Source organism: Octodon degus, unplaced genomic scaffold, assembly GCF_000260255.1.
Source record: "Octodon degus isolate 3935 unplaced genomic scaffold, OctDeg1.0 scaffold00148, whole genome shotgun sequence".
NCBI lineage: Eukaryota > Metazoa > Chordata > Mammalia > Rodentia > Octodontidae > Octodon > Octodon degus.
The window spans coordinates 5,397,974-5,424,375 of record NW_004524724.1 but is presented as its reverse complement, the minus strand read 5'-3'; the positions used below and the strand labels follow the sequence as shown (position 1 = coordinate 5,424,375).

Genomic DNA, 26,402 nt, shown 5'->3' with positions numbered 1-26,402 from the left:
TCATAGCTATGTGTGACAACCACATTCCCACACTGCATTAAGCCACAGAGTTGCTGTGTGTCAAGGCCTCCACACCTAAATGTAGCTTAACAGAAACTATGCCACTGTGAGGAAGGCCTGTTACAGGGCTCTGCTGCTACCCTTGCGTTCAATGACTGATAGTCTAACAATGGAAAGAAACCCATAAGCCCACAGGGTTGAATCAACTGCGCTTGTTAGAGTGTTGTTTAAGTTATGCCCCCTTTGGTGACTTAGCAAGAACCTACTTCAAAATTGAAAAGGAAAAATGAAACTGAGGGTATGGCCCAGTTGGAAGGCTCAAACTCCAGTGCCACAGGAGATAAAAATAAAGAAAACTAAACCAAATAAGTCCCTTTGCCATTCATCCCCAGTGCCAAGAGCAGGAAGCTTCTGTGTCCACTGTGCCCTTCAACTTGGTCTCTGCTGTCTTTGAGGAACACCACTCCCCCAGTGTCAAAGCTTATGGCCAGGTGGCCCTGGGTGCTCCGTGGGCTTCCACCCAAGAGCTCACCTCTGTCTGTCCCAAAATGATGCATAAAGACCCAGACACACCGAGAGCCTGACCCGGTCTCTCAACCTGGCAGCCTACCTGACCCTACTATGTTCCCCTTCCCTTCATTGCATCTTTCCGTGTGTAAGGACATGGGAAAGACCTGAGGCAAAGCAGGGGCCACAGGAAGCCACGCCGTCTCTTCTGCTAGGAGTCCATGTATCGAGGCCACAGTGAGCCCACCTCCTCAGGGAGCTGGTGCACTGCCACAGCACATCTTCACTCTTACTTCGTCCTCTTCTCTCTCCCTCCCCTCCCCCATCTCACAGGCCCTTCCCATTCCCAAAAGCTCTACCTCCCTGTTTCCTGTCCTCTCTGGTTTGCTGTACTGTTTAGTTGATTTCTGCAGGGGGTTCTCTCGGAAGAGAAGCCATGCGCGCTAAACTGTGTGTCTGCATCAGCCCAGCCCACACCAGCCTCTCCTCCACTGGGATGCTGACTCATAGACCTCTTGGGGTAGAAAGGACTTGGCTTGTCAGGGCTCTCCACACATCCCCACTGATCCGTGGATCTGCCAGACAGTGAAGATGAGGAGTAGAGGAGGGCAAAAGTCAATATGTGAATTAGTCCTCTCCCTCTTGGAAGCACGGGCACAAAAGAAAATGCAAGTGGAGGACCTGGAAACTCAGGGGCTTCCAAGGCCCCTGGCTGGGTGGGCAGGGCTGGGGAGGAGGGGAGAGCCCCACAGAAAGGAGTGGGGAGGGCTGGGAAGGGCCCGGCTGCACACAGCCTCTTTCACCACAGCTTTCATATTTAAGCTGGCGCACGAATGACTACAAGCTGCCCCAGCAAAGCATGAGTACCTATGTTCCCCCTTTTCCTCTTTCTTCCCTTAGGACAGCCTTGGGGAGAATAACACAGGTCCAACCCACGCTTTCTGTTTCCTGAGGAGAATTTCTGCAGGAAGGTATTCTCCTGCCTCAGCCTCCGGGGTGCTGGGATCACAGGTATATACCACCCTATCTAGCCATCACTAGGGCATTTTTAAGTGTCCCCTGTGCCTGGTTCTCCATTGGAAGCTATTTTCTTCCCACCTGAGCACACCCTTTAGAAATAGCTTAATGCTAATTATGGGAGAAAAACATGTCACTAACCTTGGGATAGACTGGAAAGCTGGGCAGACTCTTCCCTCTACAATGAGCAATGCTCCTCTCAGTGTCACTGAGACATCCCTAGTGAGGCCACCCTGAAAAATCCAGGACCCCAGAGTAGACAAGAACTATAGGGGGCAGCTGGATCTGGACTCGGTGTCAGTTTGTTGACTGGTGGACAGAGATGACCATAGTACCTTCAAGAGCAGCTGAATGAGCTAAGGGGGGACTAGGCAATCCCAAAGCACCCCACAAAGGGAATGACGGGAGATGGGGTGCTGCACAGCAGGAGAGCAAAGAGGAGCAGAAGGGCATGGCACAGTAGCAGGACACAGGGCAGGGCTGTGAGCGAGAGGCTCTCTACCATAATCTGCCCCATATTTTCTGCATGAGGAGGTTAGGGTTGGTTTAAGAAGAAGTGAGACAGAGCTGAAGTGACTTTTCTGTCCTGACCCATGCTCGGAACATGACTCATCCCTGCTGATGCTGGTCACGCTCTCCTCTGTGGCAGTTCTACCACACCCTATCTTTTCCAGACTGGGCCTCTGGAAGGAAGCCACCTGAGGAGAGAGTTACATTCCCCAGGACAACTGCTAAGAACAAAACTAATACTGAAGCCTAAATTATAAATGGGCCACTGTCCTCAACTTGCTTGGGCCAACTGGTATCCTAAATGTCTATGGCACACACATGCTACATGTGAGAACAGTTTGGAGAAATCAAAGAGAAGGGACTGGTGTGGCTTCACACGGGGCACTGAGAGAAAAAGCCATGTGTAACTCATCAGTGTGACCAGAAATCAGAGCAAGAGACCGTAAGACCATAAACTTCCAGGACAGTGGGCATCTGGGACAGAGTTCATGTCCTCTTTTCTAGCATTTCAAAGAACAAGGTGAGCCCAGGTAACACCCAAGGAACACATTTATCTGCATTTAAAGTATTTGCTTAGGGCGTGGGGAGATAGCTCAGTGGAAAAGCAAGCACAGGGTCATGAGTTCAATCCCCGGTACCACAAAAAAATAAAAAATAAACTATTTGCTTAACACCTAACATACGGCAAATGCTGTCCCAGATGCAAAAGAGCCAGGGAAAGATGCAGCGATAAGTGGAGTACTCCTCCTTCTCTTAAGACTCTGAAGGAAATATGAAGTCCACATGCTCGCTCACCGTGAAGGGTAATCCTGACTGCCAACTTGATCTGCCTGGTAGAGCACACATCTCAGGGATCTGTGGGCGCTTCCAGAGATGACAGGATGGTGAGGGCCCCACCTGCACCCGCAGATCCATCTATTAATGCAATCATAATTCCATGATTGAGATATGACAGAGACTGGGAGATAAGGCCCAGTTTGGGTCACGGGGTTTGATCCTGGGAGGTACATGGGCTTGATCCCTTCTCCTCAGGCTTTCTCCATCTCTCCCTGCTTTCTGGCTGCCATGAGTTGAGTAGCTTTGCTTTGTCAAGCCCTACACCATGATGTTTCTCCCTCCCACCAGTCCCACAGCAATGAACCAGTTGGCCATGGACCACAGCTTCCCAAAGCATGAGCCAAAACAAGCCTTTCCTGCTTAAGGCTGTTGGTCTCAGGTATGTGTGTGCTTCCTCAATTTATCATCTCACATTGTCCCAGAGTCACACAAGATGTCAGCCAAGAGGTGACTGCTGGTGAGAACTTCCATCTTCCCTGCCTTGATAATCTTCCACCAAAGCCAACCCAAGTTTTGAAAGAGTAGTATTTGATAGAACAAATCATCATTGCACAGCACAGCATAAATAAAGATATCTTTGAATAACTTTTCTAATTTTATGACCTTTGATATCCAAACAGAAAAACAGTATTGCCTGCTTTGTAAACTTATCAAGTTTCTACCAGACTGCCCACACTAGGTACACAACTGCCCCTGGTCTCTACTTCATGGGACATAGGGAGGTGATGAAACAGTATGCATCTTTGATAAGCAAAAAACACAAGCACAGAAGGCTCTCGGTTTCATGCAAGCCAAACACACAACTAGAATCAGAGCAACTTGAATCTTGCCTGCTCAACCATACCACATGCCATTTTTAAATATTTAATAGCATAGTGCTTATATGAATAGTTCAGACACACAGCTGATGCAAGCAAAATGCAGTGAACTTTCTGCAACTCTTTATGTTCAAAACAGTAATAAGAGCTATTAAAACCACTAATGGCCTTCTGCCTGGGTGATGGCTGATCTAGAAATCACACATGTACGCAGGGCAGAAAGACTTATGGGAAAACATCTTCAGCTACCCTAGAAGGGACAGGAAGTGAAAAAATAGCACCTCTGGCCATAAGCTAGTACTAATATTCTCAAATAAAACAAAATGTGCATTTACATATACACTATATATAAATCACACACACACACACACACACACACACACACACACACACACACACACCAGATCTGAGCAGTTGACTGAATGCAGCACAAGGCAGCGTAGAAATCTGAACAAGAAAAAACATTAGATCTTTATAAAACAAACTTACTACTTTGGTTGAGCAGATCAGCCCAGTGACCACCACAATCACTCCCTGCTCTGCAAAAAATCAGATAAAACATGGTAAACCACTTCTCTCACCCAATTTCCTTATTTTGTAGGACTGTTTTAAACTGCTAAAAGTAAGATGAAGCTGCATGTATTGGAGGTGGGGCAGAGTGTGAGAGTCAAAGAGCGGGCTTACTCCTTCGTGTTCCATGAGATCACAGTGTCCGCTGCAGCTCCTCAACATGAGCACACACAGGAACCCTCCCAAGAGCTGCTAGAACAGGGACTTCTGAACTCCAGCCCAAGACACTGCGGTGTGGGCATGACAGTGTTTCTAACGAGCTTCAGGGCCCTGCTACTGGCAGTGTGGAGATGTCATTTGGAGAACTGCTGCACTACATAAAATCTGCACTCATGGCCTTGTACTGCTGGGCACAGGGGTGCTGCCACAGTTGTCTTCCCTCCAAGACACCTGCCTGACACACTGAAGCACTTGGGGGACGAGTGACTGAGTCACCACTGGACTGAACGCTGCTGTAACTTGGCCCAGTGCAGGCTGGCCTTCCTGGGCTCTTGCACGAATGTTCTAGCTTCCTTCTGAGATCATCCCACTCACCAGCCTTTCCGGGCCCCTGATGGGCTTCAGAGGAAAGCATGCGAGCTGCAGCTTCTATGTTTGTGTCATGCCTGTATCTCCTCCTCACACCTCACACCCACTCTCCAGCCTGCTTTGAGGCTTAGAGATCAAACTGTGGTTTCCCTGGTCTGCTGGCTTCTGGATGGGCTGCACCTACTGAAGAGACTCTGGTGTCCCCAGGAGTGGAGGAGGCTAGGACTCGAGTTCTGCCCTGCAAGATGGCACGTGTTGGCCATGCTGTCACCACCACAGAAGCCCCTGTGAAGCACGTCTCAGTAACAGCCACCACGGCCTTCCATGGCTCCAGCTATTCTCTAGGCCCTGGCACTCCAGGACCAGAGCGCAGAAGCCTCACTCATCCTAGAGAGCTCCTATTCCCCACAACTTCCACAAACCCGCCCCCATCTTCACCTTCATAAGCTAGCTCTTTGCTAAAACCGCCTCCAATTACCAGTTTGGGAGGACCTGCAACTTCTTGCCAGGACTTGAGCATGTCCCTTTAACTGCTGTTCTGAGAGACCTGTCCCTGGGCTGACCAGTGGCCTGCCCTTCTCTACTTCCCATGGGGATGAGGTCATTTATTTGAAATCAACTCACATTTTTGGAAACTCAAATGTTCACATCCAAGTTGGCTGTAGCATTGGGTATATGCATTGGCTTCAAAATGCAAAACTCTAGACAAAACAAATGGGGGATTTTTTTAAAAAAAAAAACTTTCTTTGCAGTTTATTTGTTTGATCATTTGCAAGCATCATGAAGACAGAGTCTATCATTAGCAGGATGCCTGTCATACAATAAATATCAGCTACAAGGGACCCGATAAGCAGAGCCCCTGCTGGGTGCCAAACACTGTGTGGCTCAGTGAACACAAGGAGCTACTTTCCTGCCTGCACAAAGACATGGTCAGATGGAGGAGGAAAGTGTTTAAAAATGAATCGTAAAATTCCCCATGACAAGTGCTATGCATTAGAAGCACACACCACATAAAAAGTGACAAGCAAAAGAGTAGGCCTGGGAAGAGGAAGCAGGTGCTGGGTCCAAAGTGGGAAGCAGAATGGGTCCTGCCCATGCCCCGCATGCCACAGGTATAAAGAAGGTCCCTGATCTCACTGTGCCCATCTCTGAGTCTGTTTCACTGGAAATGTGAGGACACAAAGAAACACAGTAAGTAAAAATTCTTTGGTGGAACTGAGGATCGAGCCCAGGCCTTGCACATGTGGGGCCGATGTCCTACTGCTGAGCCACATTCCCAGCCCCGTCATGCTCTATGAAAAATTGACAGGGGAAATTATAAGGTACAAAGGCCTAGCATGAAACATTACCCAGAAATGGCTGCAGTGAAAGAATGCAAAATATTATTATTACATGTGTTTTCACACAGCAGGACAAGGCACTATTTTCTATTTTTGCCTTGTTTTTAGACAATGTTCACACTGCAATATGTTTGCATCTCTTGGCCGCAAAGTAAAAAGTGTCCTTAGCCCAGACGGAGTCAATTTTTTGTCTTTCAGGACATTTCTGTTGGAATTCTTCTTCAGTTGCCCAAAGAATTATTCCAAGTTCTCACACTGCTACAAAGACAGTTAAAAGGGACCTAGTGTTGAATGAACTGAATTTCCAAAGGCAGCAGGTTTGTGTGGAGGAGGAGCAGTGGCCTGGCTGCCCGGAGAGCAGGGGCAGGGGCAGATGTGCAGCCCTCAGCCACAGCAGTTGCTGCCATAGACAGGGACCTCTGCCTGCTGTGGCGCTGAAAGGATGTGACACAAGACTGCTCAGCAACAGGCAACAGGCATCACGCTTACTTTCAAGATAAGACTCAAGAAGGTCACCAGGAATCAAATGACAAGGTTAAAGCAGGCCATCTTTTATTCCTCATTGCTTTCTCCTTGTTGCCTACCATCTCTTTTTTTTTCTTTTTTTTTTCCCCTGTATTTAGGACAGGGTCCACAGGATCTACAGGGTCTCACTATGTAAATCGGACTCCTAGTGACTCTCCTGTTTTCAGCCCCCCAGGTGCTGGGATTACACTTGCAGGCACACCACCACACCCATTCTCAATCACTGTCTCAGCATGCCCCAAGGGCAGGGCCAGCAATGCTGGGGATCAAACCCCAGCCGCCGTATTCTGCCTAAGCAGGCACTTTAGTCCACTGAGCTATCAAGCTGGCCCTTGCCTACCATCTCTTTATTTTGCTCTTTACTTATCACTTGGGTTTTTTTGTGTAAGGGAGACCATGCATGATTTGAGGTTGTGTGTCTGATTTAATGCACTTAACATTATGGGCTCAAGGTGCACCCATCTTCCTCCAAGTGACTCAAATTTGTCCTTCTTTGTGGCAGATTGGTATCCCATTGTGCCACAAGTACCACACTGTAAATTTAAACATGGCTTTGATTCTCTAGTCAAGCCCTGGAAATGAAGAGACCTTGTGTCCCACCCAAGGTAACATCTTCCCAGTACTCCTGCGTGCTCCTGGTGGCGATCACCCTCCTTATCCTTGTGGTCCCCTGTGTCGACCAGGTCCTACTCTTGAGTGCTTCACACAAGCAGCACTTCAGTCCATCTTTCCAGTGGGTGCAGGTGGTGACTACAGCTGAAGCTTAATGACATTAGGTCACTGCTCAAGACCACTGAGGGATTCATGGGTCATCTGGGATGTCAGCCAGGCCTGTCTATTCTACAGCTGGGCATGCCATGACACTTGGCAAGATGGGAGCTTGCCCTTCCAGGGGAGCCCATGTTATGAGGTGGGCTGGGGTGGTGAGGGCACTGTAGCTGGAGTCATCTCTGCATGACTGTCTTGATGGCAACCTCTGAGAGGGCATGAGCCAAGGGTCTGATTCACCCTCATACCTGGGTCCTCAGCATACAGAAGCACAGGGAAGGAGCCCAACGATTAGGGGAGGGGCATTGTTAGTAGAAAACAGTGCATTCAGTAAAAATCAGATAAAAGCATGCAACTATCCCAAGCCAAATTGCTGGATTTCAACTCCCTGGCCCCCTAAGGAGTAAGAAAACATTGCTCAGTTGCTCAGGGACCTATAAGGGTCATGGACAGGACAGAGAATGAGACATGGTCACATCAAGGACTCAGCCTAGTGATGTCAGTGAGCACAGAGGCTCACTGAGCAAAGCCCACAATCCTTCCCTTCCAGAAGGTCCAGGGGTGAGCTGGGCCTGGAGCCACTGTGAGAAGACACCACAGGCAGCCAGAGGGGACAGTAAGAAGCCAGGGGGCATCTTCCAAGCAGCACTCAGTGTGGAAAAGTTTCTACCTTTGCTAAAACCTAACGAGGTCATAAGGCCACCTGGAATGCAGAGTTGGAGCTGAACACGTCCTATACCAAGAATGAGCTAGCATCCATTCCACCCTCATCCCACACATCCCTGACTAGGGACAGATTAAGAAGCACAGGCAATTCCCTGCCTACAAGCAGGAGCAAACAGGCCTGAAGAATATCAATAATGATAAGCACTATGCAGAGAATAAAGACAGTGCTGTAGCTCCCCCAGAGCCCAATCACACCTTGGCGAAATGTGACAATGATTAGGATGCAGAAAGGGCTGAAGTGAAGCCGCCACCACTCAACAGCACAGCACAGACAGAGCATTCTGGGTTTCCTCAGTAACGCGCAGAGCTCCAGTCTCTTCTTCCTGGAGTTGTAGATACAGTCTTTTTTGTTTTGTTTTGTTTTTTGTTTTTGTTTTGGTGTTTGTTTCCCAAGCGCTGAAACATGCATGACTGAGTTAGACTGTAACTGCTCAAATACTAAAAACTGAAGTGAAAGCCGCAGACGGAAGTGAAAGAAAGTCCATTTCATCTTAAGAATGGATCCCTCAGACCCGGGTCATCACCTTGCCGGCTGCTGACCCATCTTCCCAGGCAGTCTACACCGCAAGGGATTCTCTGAGCTCCAAGTGAGCTGAAAGCTGAAGCTCAGTGGGGGGAGTGTCTGTGTGACAGCAGCACTTCTGGGCCCTGTTGGTGCCACACCTGGGGAGAGGCGGTGGGCACCGCCTTGGCCAAAAGATTGGCAGCAAAGAGGAGCAGGTCACTGAGCTGGGCTGAGGCCAGGGTAAGGAGTAGATCAGGGCAACCCGTCTTTGGAGGGAGGAAAGTCCTGAGCCTTCAGCACCCACGCCACAGCCTTGCCGGCTCTCCAGCTAGGAAGAGCAGGGATAGAGTACCCAACCACAAACCCATTCTATTCCTTCTCCAGGCTCCCCAAGAACCTGGGCCAGACTTAGCGAGATGCACTCTGGGGCAAAGGTAGGGGGTGACGCATTCCATGCTGTATTGTGGCTACACCGTGGCTTCTGCAGAAGTGGCATCTGGCCAAAGTAACACTGTGCATGGCACAAACATGCTCAGGCCCAGTGGGGAGCTATGCCACAGCTGACAGGTAAACCAGACTCCTACAATTGTCCTGTGGGTGTCAGAGGACTACTGAGAGGCCCTCACAGACCCAGAACATCCCAGTGGTCAGCAGAAATATGCAGAGGGAAGGGAGACTCTCAAGAGCACACAGCAAGAGGATCATGATGGCAGTACATCTAGAGGGGATGAACACAAGGACCGAAGAGGACTGGGGAACAAAAGGGACATGAAACCACCCTCGTCAAGTACCTCAAGGGCTCGCATGTGAGAGAGATCAACTTCCTCAGGGAGGAAGCAGCTGAAATGGATGTTGGGGGGGTAGATTTCACCCTGAAACCGAATAAGAGACTTTCAGGGACTTCTGCTGCATAGAAAGAGACCCAGTTACCCGGGAGGTGGTGAGTCACCATTCGGCCTGCAGCTTGAGCCAGGTGCAGTGGTTCTGAAGAGTAGGGTCATCCTAAACCCCATTATTTCACGCTCTCCCACCACCCTTCCCAAGGCCCTCTAAGCCCATCCACGCCTAACTCCAGGCTATCCCCGAGTTGTGGCTGCCCTTCCACAGCCATCTCTCTCTCTGAAAGAAGCTTTCATTGTCTATTGCCTAAATGCAAGATACACATGTACAGCTCATCGCCCTACTTTACCTGAACACTTACTTATTCTCATCGATCAATCCTTTTCCTCCTGACCCCTGCATTCACATTAGCTCCTTCAAGATAATAACTTCCTTTTGCATTTCTCAAAGCAGTCTTTCATGGAACAAATGCCCAGACTGACAATTGATTACCAGAATTCCTTAGTGTCTACCCTGAAAATCTGCAGATCTCAGGAGAAAATTCTTGTATACATGCACACAAGAAACCTCAGGGGCCTTTTCAGATATCCGATTCTACTTATTGTATATCCTGATTTTACTCAGTTGTATTTTAGTTTTATGGACCTAATTTTTTTTCCAATTAATAAAACAGTATTCTTCCACAGCATAGTTTTACAGAAAGGGAAAAAGTCTAACTTTTTAATTAAAATACTTTAGAATCTTTCTTTCTATCACAAAATAAAAGGAATGTCATCCAGACAGCCAGCTGCTTAGGAAAGGATTAAATTTTTTTTTATGGTTGGATTAAATAAGCACAAGGAAGCACTGATTTATTGCCCACCCAGCAGTTACCTCTGCAAATACTTGAATTCCAGGCCCATAGTGAATTAGGGTGACTTTCAAATCAAGTGACCAGAAGGAACTTTTCAGCCCTGCACATACATTCTCTCTCAGTACCAGACAAAAGTTCACTTTTTTTTTTTAAGGACTCAGCTGCATCCCAAAGGCAAATAATCTAAAACTATAGTTAAGACACTGCTTGGGAACGGGCACCGTGCCCCTGCCCAGTGCCCACACCTCTAGGCACTTCAGGGCTGGGGCAGCTTGATTTCGGAACCTCACAGAGCCACCCTAGAGGCCAGAAGCCACTGTGGAGGTGCGTGGGCACCACCCAAGAGGTCACAGCCTTGAACGTCCCTGCAACTTCTTCATTCATACATTTGTCAGGCATGATGAATACATTCATCATCGAGTCAGTACTGCACACACCACGTTTTAGTCCTTTTTATTTCCCCTGCTGTCCCGCCCCCACGTCTCTTTCTCTCTCTCACCCCACTTTTTCTCCTCGCCCCTGCAGATCTACTTGCCATCTGCAAAAGGTCTACCTTTCTATTTCCTATCACCTAGCTTTTATTCTTTAATGTGTTGATACCTTGGGTTTCTCATATAAAAGGAACCACACTATGCTATTTAACCTTCTATGTCTGATTTATTTTGCTTAACATCATGGTCCCAAGGTACATCCATTTGCCTACAGAGATCCTAGTTTATCCTTCTCTCTGGCAGAGAATATCCATTGCGTGTAAATACACATCTTCTGTTCATCTTCTGATGCACATGTAGCCTGCTTCCGAGATTTAGCTGTTAAGTTCCGCTGCTATAAGCAAGGGTGTGTGTGGGTCACTGGGAACAATGGCCTTAACCCTTTCAGAAAGACACTTAGAAGGGGAAGTGCCCCTGCACCACCGCCTGATGAGAACCACCAAGTCTCCAACTCCTTTGTCCTGGAGCTGAGGAGAATTGGGAAGGAACTGCATTCGCTCTGAATTTTCACTCTTACAGGGAAGTGGGTGTGAAATGCACCAGGCAACTGGCCCCCTGACCAGCAGTGCTACAGTAAAGGACCCCAGGAGGAAGGGACACAACCACCAGTGACAGTCATTTTCCACTGGCCTCTTGTGCTTTTCCCCTCTCCAGCTTGCTCCATACCCCCAGGCTGCATGGACTGCAGGGGTGGGTGTCCTTGTCCTGTCTGGGTTTTGCTTGGGATCTCCCGGGACAAGGCCTCTACTGCTGGTTAGGAAAAAGACACTGCAGGGACTGCTCTTCCTGCCATCTCCTGGTGGCCAGGAGTGTCTGCTGCTAATGACACAGCCCTTGCCTGGTGTCCCCCCCAACCTGTAAGCCTGACTCCCTCCAGAACAAGGGATGGTGGTGCCCCCAGAGTCCTGTCCTCCTCTGTGGCTCCCTCGGCCACACCTGCACTTCACGAGTGTTCTTTCCTTACATGCTCCTGAATTCTCTACTTGCGTGTGCTCTTTCCTGCCTAGAGCTTGTGACATTATTTTCAGCCTAACATTCTTCTAAAACACCTCCGCCTGACATCTGTACAACCCATGAGCACTGAGGAAATGGGGTGCGAGGAAAGAAACCAACTGCTCATATATTATTTATAAAACAGCTCACTCATTCCTTAGACAGTTCTCCATTTCTAACTCTTTAACCTTTCTAATGATTTCAATGCCAAGAAAAATCTCTACTGAATTAAAATATCCTACGCCATAATCCCAACCGCTCTCCCAGTGGGACAAGCTTCTGTTTCAAGAGTGGTGGTGTAGATGCTGGCTTCTTCAGCACATGCTTGGATAATGCCGTTTTAACAAATATCAGCATAGCAATATATCTCATTACACTATCAGATGGCATTATTTATAGAAAAAAATGGCATAAGCCTCTAGGAATAAGCAAAAAGCTGCCCCCCAGAACAGCTAATAAATGTGGACACTCTTAAGTGAAAGGAGTTTGAAATTCTATCCAGAAAACGTTCAGCTTTTTCTAAATGACTCAAAACAACTCCCAGAAACCTGGGAGACCGACAAGCACTGAAGTGCCCCTTTCCATAAGTGGAAAGGGCTTTGCAGACACTCCAAATAGCACTGTCTCTCCTCTGCATTTGAAATTAAAGGCAGTCCAGGAGCTACACATGTAACTTTAGCCATGCAGAATGCATGGGAAGAAAGCGAGAGTTCTCTGGATGAAGCTGCCTCCACAGCAAGCTTGCTCTTACGCCTGGCTTCAAATCCCGGAGAACTCCTTCATGACCAGCCAAGTCCCGTGGAAAGGACTGCCCAGGAAGCTGTCCCTGCCACCATCTCAGACCCCATTTTTGTGACTCGGTTTTCCCTCTCTGCTGTCTGCACAGGCTCACCACGCACTCAGGGCTGGAAGGCCTCTCTAGACACTGGCCTGCTGTGACTGGTCACAGGACACCCTCAGGACAGTGGGTGTCAGAGGACATTGGACTGAGGCCACACTCCGAGACCTCTGTATCAGAGCACTTAAAACATCTCCCAGTACACAGGGCCATCGAGCCCTGCTCCGAGCCCAGCCTTCTGTCCTTGGCTGAGAACTGTTTTCTGATGCCTGCTTCAGGGAGGATGGACACCCTCTGTTAGGGCACTTCCACTTCTGTCCCATCTCGGGTTACACTATACAGCTATACAGCCCTTACAGCTCATGAAGGAAACACGGGACAGTAGCAGCCCCATCAGGAGGAGTGACTCATCAGTCATCTCTGCCTCTCCACCCCACCAAAGTCCTAGGCTGCTTTCTTTTTCTTTGTTTCTTTCTGTATTTAGAACAGGGTCTACAGGGTCTACAGGGTCTACAGGGTCTACAGGGTCTACAGGGTCTACAGGGTCTACAGGGTCTCAGTACATAGGTCAGACTCAGTGATTCCCTGTTTTCAGCCTTCCAAACACTGGGATTACAGGCGCGTGCTACCACACCCAGTCTCAGTCGCCATCTCAGTGCACCTTGGGGGCGGGGCTGGCACTGCAGGCTGGGGATCACACCCCTGGCCCCTGCATCTGCCTGAGCAGGCGCTTTAATCTGCTGAGCTATCTGGCAGGCCCTCTGGGCGGCTTTCTTAGGAGGTGGAGTCCACCTGCTCTAGGCAAACAAGAGCCCTCCTTTCTCCTCAGCCCCACACTCTGCCTTACACATCTCACCCACCCACAGGACCAGTCCAGCCCTGTCCCCGGGGATGGGCATAGGCACAGGAAAAATGACAAGGGAGAGAAGAGGGATCCCATGGGTGCTGTGTGATTTTAGAACATGGTGGCAAATTCTGTGCCATTTCTCCCACCTAGAAGTGGATTTGAATTCCTCTTCCTCTGCATGTGGAAGGCTTTAGTGACTTACGTCTAACAAAATGTGGTGAAAACTTGGCTGGCAACTTAACAGCTTAAGTCAAAATGTCAGTATAGTTCATCTCTGTCTGTCAGTCAGTCTGTCTGTCTCTCTCAGTTTGGAAGGGAGCTCCATGCACAGAGACAAAGAAGCTGTGGACACATCCACGCAGGCAGGAAACAGGACTCCCGTTTCCCAAGCCCCAAGCCTCCTGGTGACCCACACACTCCCCAAGTCCCTGATGCCTTGCCTCCACGTGAGCGCGTCATCTTGCGCTTGGGTCCGACGGCATCCGGTCAAGTTGCTCTGGCTGGCGCCATGTAGAGCTGAGACAGGTCTCCCACCTGGACAGCTGGGATGAGAGACCCTGTGGTGTGGACATGACTGCTGAATGAGGCCCTAGGTCTGGAAGTAATTTGTTACGCAATGACAGATCACCGGAACACTTATTGGTGGTCCCAAGGTGGCATTTGTGAAATGTGTCCTGTCTACTACAGGACAGAGAAATGTGAGGGGAAGCAGAGCCTGTACTTTTCACAATTTTAAAAACAATGAGAAATGTCTCAAGCATATCCTTCTTTATGGCACAGTAGTACTCCATTGTATTAAAAACACATTTGATTTATCCCATCATCTGTCAATGGGAATTTGGACTGTTTCCCAGATTTAGCTATTATAAATCATACCACTATAAATGTGGGTATGCATGTATCGCTTTCATATGATGCTTTCAATTCTTTCAGGAAGATACCAAGAAAAGTAATAGGGTCAAATGGAACCTGCAGTCCAAGTTTTCTGAGGGATCTCCATACTGATTCCCACAGCAGTTACATCAGTCTTCACGCTCAACAATAGTGGAGAAGGGTTCCTTTTTCCCTACAGCCCTGACAGCATTTGTCATTGGATGATTTCTGGATACTAGCCATTCTTTCTGGAGTGAGATGGAATCTCAGTGTTGTTATCATTTGCACTTATCAAATGACCAGTGATGGCAAACATTTTTTTCATATATTTATTTGCCATTTCTACTTTTTTATCTAAGAAGTCTCTATTCACTTCAGATGCCCATTTTGAACTGGCTGTTTCAATTTGGAGGATATGATTTTTTAAGTTCTTTATGTATTTTAGATAGTAGCCATTTGTCTGAGAAACAGCTGGTAAAACTGTTTCCCACACTTGGGTTGTCTCTTCTCTCTGTTGGTGGTTTCTTTTGCAAAAGCCTTTCAATAAGATGAGATGCCAGCTGTTGATGCTTTGTGATAGTTCCCATGTGATTGGGGTTTTGTTCATAAAGTCTTCGCCTACACCAATGTCTTTGAGAGCTACATGGGTGCGTCTTGAGGCCATACTCTTGAGCCCGCGTGTATAATACATCAGACACACATGAATAAGTGTATAAATTCTGCATTGTTTTTCTGGAGTGAGAAACTGAAAGTGTAAATAAGGATCAAAATGTGTAATGGATATTGTGAAATACAATGTTCAAATAGGAAGGGTAATGGGGTGAGGGGGAAAGGAAGGGGAAAATGATAAGGAAAGAAAAACGGAAACAAAACTTTTGTAAATAGGGAAGGGAAGAAGGGTTGAAGGGGAGGGAGAAAAAGAATTAAGCACATCACATACAGGTACAAATTCCCGGTCATGAATGTGATCATTATGTACACTTATACAGCAATAAACTTAATTTTAAAAATTTACCAAGCTGGAACAAAGGATGATAAACTAAACATAACAAAGAAAATGCCTGTGACTGCTCACTCTTTGACAGTGTTCAATTTTGAAAGCCATAGAAACCAGAAGAGGAGAGAGGATGAAGATTAGCGTCACTCTGACCAGAGGCAGGCACGTGAGCACTCCCAGCCCTGTCTCTTCCCTTTAGGGTCCTCACATATTTCCTCTGCCTTCACAACTGCTTGTTTTTGCTGGCAAGATTATCCACATTTATTCCTAGAAAGACCATCAGAAGAAATTCTATAAAAACACTCACTCAGGAGCATTCAAGGAGCAAGGGCTGGAAGCTGAAGCCCTTGGCTCTTTCCCACCAAAGAATCCTGCAAACACCACTGGCCAAATGAGATTCCCCAAAGTCACTCCTCTAAGGAACCCTCCTTGCCTTTCATGTACCACAGGGGCCTGATTTTCTTTATCCGTCTTATGGAGTGTGGTTTCACCCTGCTGTGAACTGTACTTTCCACCCAGCCTGCTTTGGTCATTGCCCTCTCTAAACTTTTCCTTCTGCCAAACCATAAACCCTTCTTGATGTCTTTTTGTAGTCAAACATCTTGCAAATTCATGTTCAAGCTTAATCCCAGTTTAAAAAAAAAAAAAAAAATCCCTGATCCCAGCAATACAGCAACCTCACCCACTCTCCACTTAATTTTTTTTTTTTTTTTTTAATCTATGAGGGACTGAATTCAAGATCGGGGGCTTGCCAGGCAGGCGCTTAAGCCACTGAGCTACATCTCAGCTCCACTTAAAACTCTTAACTCTTGGCATTCCCACTACTTCTGCAGAGTTGCCCATTCCCTGCCCATTGTTTTGGGTCCTCCCAGGAGCACATCATGTCCATCTTCACATCGCTTCCCACCACTCCAAATGCACCTAGAACCCAAATCAGGAGTTCCTGCGTCTTCCACTCCAAATCACTGCCCTTGGACTCAGGTCAATAATTTCTGACATTGCCAGTTAAACAGAAGACCCAATGCTATTATGGGCTACTGGACTCTTTTAGAATATTTTGCTGAGTTTATACACCTATAATATTCAATAGCGGTACTTAAAAAAAATGGGGTATAACTATGAATGTCCATTTTGTATCTGTGTATTCAGAGTGGTTGGGATAGATATATAGTTGCATTCTCTTAATGAATAGAATGATTTGTTCTAATGGTGTTTGTAAATAGGATCACAAGTCCGCATCTTGTACAGCAATTAACCACTAAGAAGAATATATGCAGTGTATTATTTGTTGAAACTGTACTTCCGATTTGATTTGAAACTGTCTCATTGCTGTTTATCAATAAAACTTTGAAAAAAAACACAACAAAAAAAAATCACTGCCCTTGGGTTAAGTATCCTAGTTAATTATGGCAATCGCTAAAAAGATCCTTCCAAGAATAGCTGTCATTTCACACGTGCCCAGTCTTCAGGAAAGCATCTCTATTTGGGCAACATGGAGCCCAAGCCAGGCACAGAGGTGGCTCCAATGTCAGGCTCCCTTCACCTGGGGACCCTTCAGTCAAATGGTCACAATTGGCTGGCACCAAAACATGTGCCATGTAAACTGTGTATGAAAAAAAGCATAGAAGGCATTTAGCAGGAGCCTTTCCATAGATGAAGACAGAGGAGGTCAAGAGAGAAGCAGTGACTCTGGAGCCATGGTCACCAGCAGAAGTGGCCTTGGCCTGAGCTGCCCCAACGCCGCTCTCTGCCTTTCCTCCCAGCTCTGCCCCCGGGACACCGTGTCAATGCCCACATCCCAATGGTACTTTTCTGACTGTGAAGAGGGACCAAAATTGCTATGCAATCTCTTTTCAAGCCAGATAAACAAATGGAAGTCCACATTTTTCTCAACTGAAAAAGCTACCTTCACGTATCCATCGCCGAGCAAGTTTGCCAAAGGAAAGGCGGCTTCTTTTTTTTTTTTTCCCCATAATTTTATTGAGAAACAAATAGCAATGAGACAGTTTCAAACCAAACTGGTAGGACAGTTACAATAATTAACACATTGCATACATTCTTCCTAGTGGTTAATTGCTGTACAAGATGCAGACTTGATATCCTATTTATAAATACCATTAGAACAAATCCCTCTATTCATTAAGAGAATTAACCACTTTGAATACACAGATACAAAATGGACATTCATCTGTATACCCTTTTTTGTTAAGTTACATCATTTAAATATTATAGGTATGTAAACTCAGCAAAATATTCTAAAAGAACCCAGTAGCCCATAATAGTATTAGGTCTTCCGCTTCACTGGCTGTGTCAGAAATTGTTGACCTGAGTCCCCTATAGCTCAACATAACAGCATGGCTTTACTTCTTATACTTCGTTTTTATACTTTTCTGCTGGACAGTTAAGACCAAGGTAAAGCAGGACCTATGCAACAAGAGTTGTAGCTTTTGGGTCTGATAAGGTCAGTGAAATCCCCTCAGGATTTATCTTGAGATCTTGTACCTCAGATTGTAGAACCTTTGTCAGTGTCAGCCATGTGGATGAGTCACTGCCATTGCTTGGCCAATTTGCTCTCTGTGAAAGCCTGAGAGAATGTTTTCTCTCCATGTGACTCTACTTAAGCACACTCTACATCATTGGTCACAGAAAGGCAGCTTCTTGTCTGAGCTGTTTGTCACATACTGTCTCAGCCAGAAAGTACAAAAAAGACTACACAACTGGCAGAGTAGAAGATGAGAGCCGATGCATTAAAAGCAAGAAAGCAGAGGCCAGGACATGTGAATTGACCTGAGAAACAGCTAAAACGCAAGGTGCATTATTAGCCCTTTTCTTGACCAGGCCTGGTAGCTCCCTGGAAGACCTCACCAAACTCCTGTCCTCCTGGAGCTATACTCCAGGCTCTAAGATGCTTACATCTTTGAGTGCATCCTAAGCAACTCCAAGCCCCAACCAATAAGATCTCTCCGGTCACTGGGCATAGACAGTAGCCTGTAATCCCTTAACATGTGGACTTTAATGAGAAGTCGCTCATAAGAAATGGGTACTCCACATTGTTTTTGAGATCTTGCTCTATATTTCAGCCAAATAACAGAGCTGTGAAAAACTATGTAATATGCAACATGAACACATGTATATGTATTTATGTGTGCATACTGCCACCCCAGTGTCTGCCCAGGCTCCAAACCAGTACAGTCAAGCAAAAACTCCAAAAAGAAGTTGCATCTGTACTCAGCCTGTAATAACTTTTCCCATCATTATTCTCCAAATAATGCATTATAACAAACATTTGCATTGTGTTAGGCATTATAAGTAATCTAGCAATTATTGTAATTATACAAGAGGAGATGTGAAGGCTCCATGGCAATGCTATACCATTTCATAAAGTGGCGTAAGTGTGTGAGGACTGTAATACCACAGGGGGCCTGGAATAATTCTCCTCTCACTCAGAGGGGTCAGTGTGCAGACAAAATGAAGCAGTATATTGCAGTAATAAAGCCGATCCTAATTCAAATCCCAGCTCTGACACTTAAGGTATGGCACTATTTCTCCTTCAGTTTCTTTACCAGAAACATGGATTGGATGATACCGGTGAATTCATATGGGGATTCCAGGACCATGCCTGCAGAGAACCGTGTCTGGCTTATAGTAAATACACACTCTAACTGCTGCTGTTAATGCTGCTGCAACTGCTGCCTGTGACTGGAACACAGTGATTTTTTTTTTTAATTTTTTAAAGAGAGTAAAAGTTAGAATTAAAACAGAAAAAGTTACAAGTGATACAGCATTTCATTTAACAAAGTAACAAGAATTTCACAGTATTTGTTGTAACACAAAGTGGGGGGACACAGTGATCGATGCCTGTGTGCCCTTCCTCTCTGCCTCCTGCTCCTGGGCGGGGGGCCCTGGGGTGCTGGGGCTATATCAGGCTTTCCTCTTCTGATGTGAAGGGTGGGTCTGAGTGTGCAACAGACCCCAAAAGGCATCAAGGTTCCTGCTTTGGTTGAGGTTCTCAGGAGAGGGTCTAGGAGGCAGGCATGTGCTGGTGTGGTGGCTTCTGGGAAGATGGCAGGATGTGGAGCTGGTTAGGATGCGCCTGCAGAAATTGCAAAGCCAGCTAGGAGAGGGGCTGAGGAGAGAGGAGCACAGGCAGGGACTGCAGCCTGGGATCGGACTGTGAAGGTCGGACGTGCCACTTTCCCAGAATTGCCATGTAATGCTCTCCAAGAGATACAACCAGTACTGGAAGTGATTTTTCTAGCTGGGTTGGTTGCTTTTGCTTTGTTTTGTTTTGTTGTGAGAAGTCTCCCAGGCTGGCCTCAAACTCTGGGTGTCCTCCTGCCTCAGCTTCCCACGTGCCAAAATTACAGCAGTGTGCCACGCCCAGCTAGCTGGTTCTGCTGTTAGGCATTTCCGTGAATGGGATGCTGTCCTTCAACCCTAACGGAAACCTGGCTTTTATGTGGGCCACATGGCAAGTAACAGAGAGGGAACAAGTTGGAGAATATGTTTCAGATTTCCAACAAGAACAGAAGGATTGCAAAGTGGCAAGTGTCACTGAGCAGAGCAGACAGCTTTCTACAGGAGGTACTGTTGCCTCTCGATGGATTAGTGATGGCTGTCTGAAACAGATTCTGGTAGTGGGTGTCCAGAACCTTCAACCTATTTCTCCCACTTCATGCAATGCTATTCACCCTGCAGGGATGGACACATAAAGATGTTCCTTGCATTTTAAAAACAGATGAAACCAACCACCCAACCCAACCCGAGCATGTTGGTTTAACAGAACAAAATAATGTATGACATGACAATATTGCAAGCCGAATTTTTGAAATTTTTCAAATTTGAAAAATCTTCAGATATGAAAACTCAGAATACAGTTTCTGGTTCTGGGAACTGTCTCATGCAGTTTCAGGGACAGTTCCCAGACTCTCCAGGCACCACTCTGCATGTGACTGTCCTCTGGATAACCTACATGCCTCTCCGGCGTCCTATGAGCCTCCATCTTCCCAGGACTAAACAACCTCCCACGTGTGACTCTCCTCAGGCTGGACCTACTAATGTGCAGCTCCATCCTCGCCTAAAGAGAGGTGGCGCTGGACCTGCTTCTCCTCAGTCCCCATGCAGTAGCCCCACGAAGAGGCACTGGCACTCATTCTGCCAATTTTGATGCTTTCTAAACCTCACATTCTCTGACAATTGGACTCAGGTTGAACAAAGCTTCTCACCAGACATTTCCTTAAATAACTGCCCTAGCTGGCCTGCACGGTAAGTAGAGTAACAGGAACAATGCCTCTGTGGAGAGCTGGCATGAACCCTCACAGACCCTGCAGAAGTCATCCAGCTCTTTCATTTAAGATTTTTGCACAAAAGAAAAACACGTCCTAGCACCAGCCGTGTGTTGACTCGTTCATTCCAAAGGGAGCAGCACTGACAAGTCCGATTCTGCCGCGGCTCCCCGGGCACAGAGGCCACAGTCCCTGTTTGCAGTAAGTGCACAGAATGGGCCGCTCTTACCAAACGTGGGTCCCTTGAGAAAATACTAACCCAGCTTTGAAGAAGCCAGGGCAGGAGATGGTTCCACTTTAAATTCAGTCCTAACGAATTCAATGTAGTCTGGGAGAGAAGTGAAGAGCCAGGCCCAATTCAGATTCAGGGCTCTGGATGCTAAGCCAGCGTCTCAGATGCCTGGGCATCAGGGCAGGCAGCAGTCTCCTAGGCACAAACTCCTGCCTCCATCCCAATCACTGAAACCACGGGGGCAACTCAGACCCAACTCCCTCCTGCAAACAGCCGTGACCTAACGCCCTCTGCTGCCCCCTGCGAGCCAGGCCCTAAACCGACCATTAATCCTGTAGTTTTGATTTTCTCTAGGCAAAAATACTCTTTCCATTTTGGCTTGGCTTTCATTTCATTCCATAAAGGGCAATGGTAGAAAATAGTTCCATTTGTGCTGGAGGCAGAAAGGAAGGTGTAGTTTGTTACTTCTCGAGTGTGGCAAAGGGCAAGATAAATCATCCTCCAGCTTGCATCAAATGGACATCTTCCTATTTTTGGAGAAAAGCTCCATCTCCTCCAAGCCTCATGGCGCTCACCTCCCCGAGAGACCACATGTCAACCCAGCCTTGCCTCCCCCGATTGAAGTCACTGGGTGCTCCTTGACCCTCATGGCCGCACCACCAATGGTCCCTATGCCCACGAGAGCACTACCCTAGAGCTCCACAGCTTCCCCAGGGGGAAAGTTGAAGAAGGGGAGTAACCAGCCTTCACCAACCCCACAAATACAAAACTTTCATCTTGGAATCTCATTTTGGCCTCCTGCATGAGGAAAGAAATTAATCCAAAAACATGCAGAAGTTTGCAGAGGGGTCTCCATGACACAAGTAGGAGTAACTCATGTGCCTGAGTTCTTCCAGGCAAGAAGGGACCAAGAAAACTCAGGGAGGGCCAAGGTGGACACAGACTTCCAGCAGAGTGAGAGAGGAGACAGCACAGTGGCCAGGGGCTGGCTGGGTCAGCAGGGGTACAGAGAGAGTTCAAAAACAAGGAGGCAGGAATGTTCCACTCAGGATTTTACAGTATCTGTGAGTGAGCCGGGGTCCCGAGGCTCAGACACTTTAGAAGGTCACAGACTACTGTCTGGAGTGGCAGCCAGCTTTAGAACTAAACACCCGGACATTGCGCAGGAAGCAAGGCTAGCTGCCAGCAACGCCAGTGCGCTCAGCTTCTGCTCTGGAACCAGTCAGTCTTGTTTCTTGGGTTGAGTACTGCTGAAATCACTGGGGTCCTCTGCAGGCTGTGCCACATGAAAAAGACATGACTCCAGCACCACGTGGCAAGGTGCTTACGTCACAGAAGGCACCCAGGAACTGAGGCCCCTGAGCAAGCGTGTCAGGAGGCCCGTCCTTCCTGGACCAGACCATAGCAAGCGGGCTCACCAGACCTCGGGAAGCCCAGGGGGCTTGTTCTCATGCCCCTTCTTCCCTGTTCCACCCTGATCTTGATCAGCAAAGAGATAGGATCCTCGCCCCAGGTCCAGAGCATGCGTGAAACACCATTATTAAAATTATTGCTTTAAAAAAATTATGCATGTGCCTTTTACAAAAGCTAAAATTGTAAACTTGTAAACATATTAAATTACATAGGATAACTAGTGCATCACAGATTAACAAAGGAAACCCACCATCAAGGAGGTTGGCCCCTTGCTCATGACGGATGGATAGGGGCCACCTGAGCTGTTCCACGCCACAGTTACCCAATGACCCAGGCTCCAGCCTTGCCACTTGCCAGCAAGAGCAGTGACATCTGTGACTAGGCCACTGGCAGGAGTGATGAAGGATGGGTAGAGAGTGAAGAGTCAACCCAGACGAGGCATCAGAACATCCTGGAGTGGGGCTTCTGCACCGTGTAACTCCCAGATGACGCTGCTCTCATGGCTCATATGGAGGGTGCCCCAGGCCTGGCCTATGCCAGGACCAGCATGCATTAGCGGCAGACTCTCTGTCTACTTTCCCATTGTTTACTGAGTTAGGGCCTTGAGGTATTTTATTTTGTTTTGTTTGATAGTGCTGATCACAGCCCATGTCCTCTGGACTATTTCCTCCTCTGTGTACTTGGGACACAAAGTGGAACTATCTAATAGGACTGACTGAAAGAGCAGTGTCTCTCTTTTTAATTACAGGGACATGGACACTGAAATTAGTGTTCTATCCTCCTAAGCAATTGCCATAGAACACCTCCATGCAACCTGTCTAGGCTTCTTGTGTTTAACAGCGCCCAGAGCCTCTACAATTGCATCAGCACAAATGTTTGGTGTCCTTTCTTTTCGAGATGCATGGTGACCAGGGCAATGCCACAAGATTGCTCTCTGTCCCAAGCCTGAAGGTGACTGTGACATCCCAATCTATCTCCACGCCTGTCTCCAGTGGCACTCACTGCCCACACTGCTCTGCAATCCCATGCACTTAGTCTCTAAAACCAAGTGGTATCCCGACCCAGAAGCCAGTCCTGTTCTCAGGGCTGCTTGAGGGCCACTGCTCCCAAAGGGAATGGCCATCCAAGGACTCCTGCCCTTCTGCTGAGCCCCAGCCCCCATGTCAGGCTGCCGGGAACTTTCTCCTCCCACACTGAACCACAACCCACAGCAGGAAGCGAAAGTGACTGCGGGTCAACATAGAGATGTAGAGCTGCCACTCCCCAGAGGAGTATAAATATTATGTGTTGAAAAATACAATACTAAAAAAGGAACTAAAAACTAAAAAGTACACAGGTATAAGAATCCAACAACAAGGACTAAAGCGGAACCACAGAGTGAGTGGTTACGTGTGGGGCCCGAGCACACCCATTGCCTGGGCCTGAGTCCTGCCGCTGGGCTAGGATCACAGGCTATTAAGCCACATCCCCATGCCTCAGTTTCCCCAACAGTAAAACAGGATGAAGAGTAATAGCTACTCCAAAGTCTAATTTAGGATGCTAGAAAGCACAGACACTGTCCAGCAAGCGTCTGTCTGACAGAGCTTAGCCCCGTGGTGGCCAACCTGTGGCATGCATGCTGTAGCACGCTGCTATCACCAAAAGCGCTAAAATGCTCGCCATCACTGCCCAAGACATTATCATCTCTTAGCTGAGTGACCTTGAATTATTATTTAGGGTTTTTTTACATCTCAGTTTCTTTACTTTAAAATGAGGATTAAAAAAACAGCAACTAAAAAAAAATAGCAACTGATTCACAAGATTGTTGGGGACTAATCAAAATAATGTATGCATATGCTGGGTATATAGGTCTTGCTATATCTTGGTCTTAACCATCCAGTAGAAAAGTATAAAAATGAGGTATATAAAGTAAATCCACATTAATACGAAGAGCTGTAAAAGGCTCAAGTCAATAACTTTTGAGGATAACCCACTAATATTATAGACTGCGAGACAGTATTAGATGTTTAGTTGAATTCAAACACTTATAGTATTTAGATGCCAATAGAATATTGACCTCTGACAGGACAATAAATAAATAAATAAAAATTAAAAAAAAACAAAAAAACAAAATAATGTATGCAAGTTGCCTATCAAATAATAAACATAGAACACTTATATAATAGGATTTCAACGAAAGGCAAATTGTTCAAAAAGTTAGATGCTTCTTCTGAACGTATCACTATGGTGGATTGTCAACTGGTGGCCAACTTGCTATGCCCAGCTGAACTGTGGTTCTGGGCATGGGAGGCCCACCCGAGGATTGCTGCCAGCAGCACGAGAGGCAGAACTGGAGAGGCTGTTGGGGAAGCTGCTGGAAGCTGGTGAGGAGCTGGCTGATTGCTCTCCTGGGCTATTCTGCGGGGGCACATCGTCATGCTCGCTCTCAAGATGAACTTGGCTGTTTGTGCCAAGAATGGCTATGGTTCATTTTGGGAAGCTCTGGTTCTCATTTTGAACATCACTTCCTGGTTCCAGAGGGGAAGATGGTACACTGCTCAGCCCATGAAGAAGTCTGTTGCATTGGCTTTCCTGATGGGAACTCAGCTTTCCTCATTGCTGGAGGAGCTTGGGACCTCACTGCTACTGAGGATGGCTGTGGTACTTTCAGGGGGAGCGCTGCTTCTTACTTTGGGGGTGGCTTCCAGGCTCTAGGGCATATCCCTCAGCCTGCTAGCACAGTGGGATCCTTCATCCCACTGGCAGACATTCTTGCTTATACCACTGACCAACACAGCTGCATGAGACAGTCATGGGCTGCAGGCCTCCTGTTGGACTCGTGGGAGGCATTGCTATGAGCTCTAGGTCTTCAGCTGGACTTATGCAGGACACCGCTGTGGGATCCAGGCCTTCAGTTAGATTCTTTGGTTTTTAGTGTGTGGACAGATTTCCTGCTGTCTTGGTATATGATGTTTTGGATGATTCATTATAAAATAATCTTATAAAATGTGTGCCTCTGTTGTATTGTTCCCCTTGCAAAAGCCCCAAACCTGGACAATCACTTTATTTCTCTCTCTCTCTTATGGGATATATCAAAGTAGATTATAGGGCTGGTGAGATGGCTCAGTGGTCTAAAGCACCTACTTAGAACAAGCTTAGCAAAGCACAGGGACCGCGATTCAATCCCCAAGCACCACATGCCAGCTAGCCCCGCCCCCTGGTGGGCTGAGCTGGCCACACACACACACACACACACACAAATAAATAAATTTTTTAAAAAATATCTGCTAAAAAAAAAGTAGATTATAACCAGACTGGGAACTCCTAGAGGACAAGCTCTATGTCATCATTTTTCTAGTGAAAAGAAAATCAGTCCTGCTCACAGCTAGCATGTAAAGGACCTGAAAATTAAAATGCAACTTGAAAGACTGCATTATAATCCACAGTAGTGAAAAGCTGTCACAAACTATGACATGCAAGACAAACTAAGACTCAACACCGGCTCTTCAAGATCCACATGTTTGAAATAAGACCACAACCTAATCTCACACAAAATCTGCCACAGCCATGTGTCCTTAAAACTCTGATTATTCAGCAACTTCCTAGCTCACAAATTCTGGCCAGTGTCTGGCAAGAACATCCTAGGACCAACCCCAGCTTCCCAACCTCTCTAGATGTTCTTCCCAGCTTCCACCCTTGCTGTCCATGTGTTATGGTTTGTGTCTAGTTGTCCCCCCAAAGCCTCATGCAGTCATGGGAGCACCCAACCATATAAAACATGGGAGCACCCAACTATATAAAACAAATCTTAATGGACGTGAAAAATCTAATATACAATACCACAGTTTTAACAGGAGACCTTAACACCCTCTTATCCCAAAAACATAGGTCAACCAGACAAAAAATTAGCAAGGAAATAACAGAATTGAACCAGAGCTTGAAACAAATGGACTTGGTGGACATATACAGAGTGTTCCACCCAAACACAGCTGAATATACATTTTTCTCAGCTACACATGAGTCATTTTCTAAAATAGACCACATAAGGGTTCATAGGTCTGCTTAAATATATGGAAGAAAACAGAAATTATACCATGGATATTATCTGGC

The 26,402-nt window shown here is 47.0% G+C and overlaps 1 protein-coding gene across 13 annotated transcripts in view; it reads right to left on the bottom strand.

The window, feature by feature from the left end:
- Positions 1-26,402, bottom strand: part of Ncald (neurocalcin delta) — a 432,618-nt gene that overhangs the window by 240,130 nt on the left and 166,086 nt on the right. Inside the window, exons 4-5 of one of the 13 annotated variants that reach the window (XM_023702321.1) lie at positions 5,412-5,488; positions 4,179-4,228 (exon numbers count right to left, since the gene is read on the bottom strand). The exons of 11 other annotated variants lie outside the window; for them this stretch is intronic. The gene's annotated coding sequence lies outside the window, so the exon portion shown is untranslated. The remainder of the gene's footprint in view (positions 1-4,178; positions 4,229-5,411; positions 5,489-26,402) is intronic. One more of the 13 variants, XM_023702322.1, reaches the window with a different exon arrangement.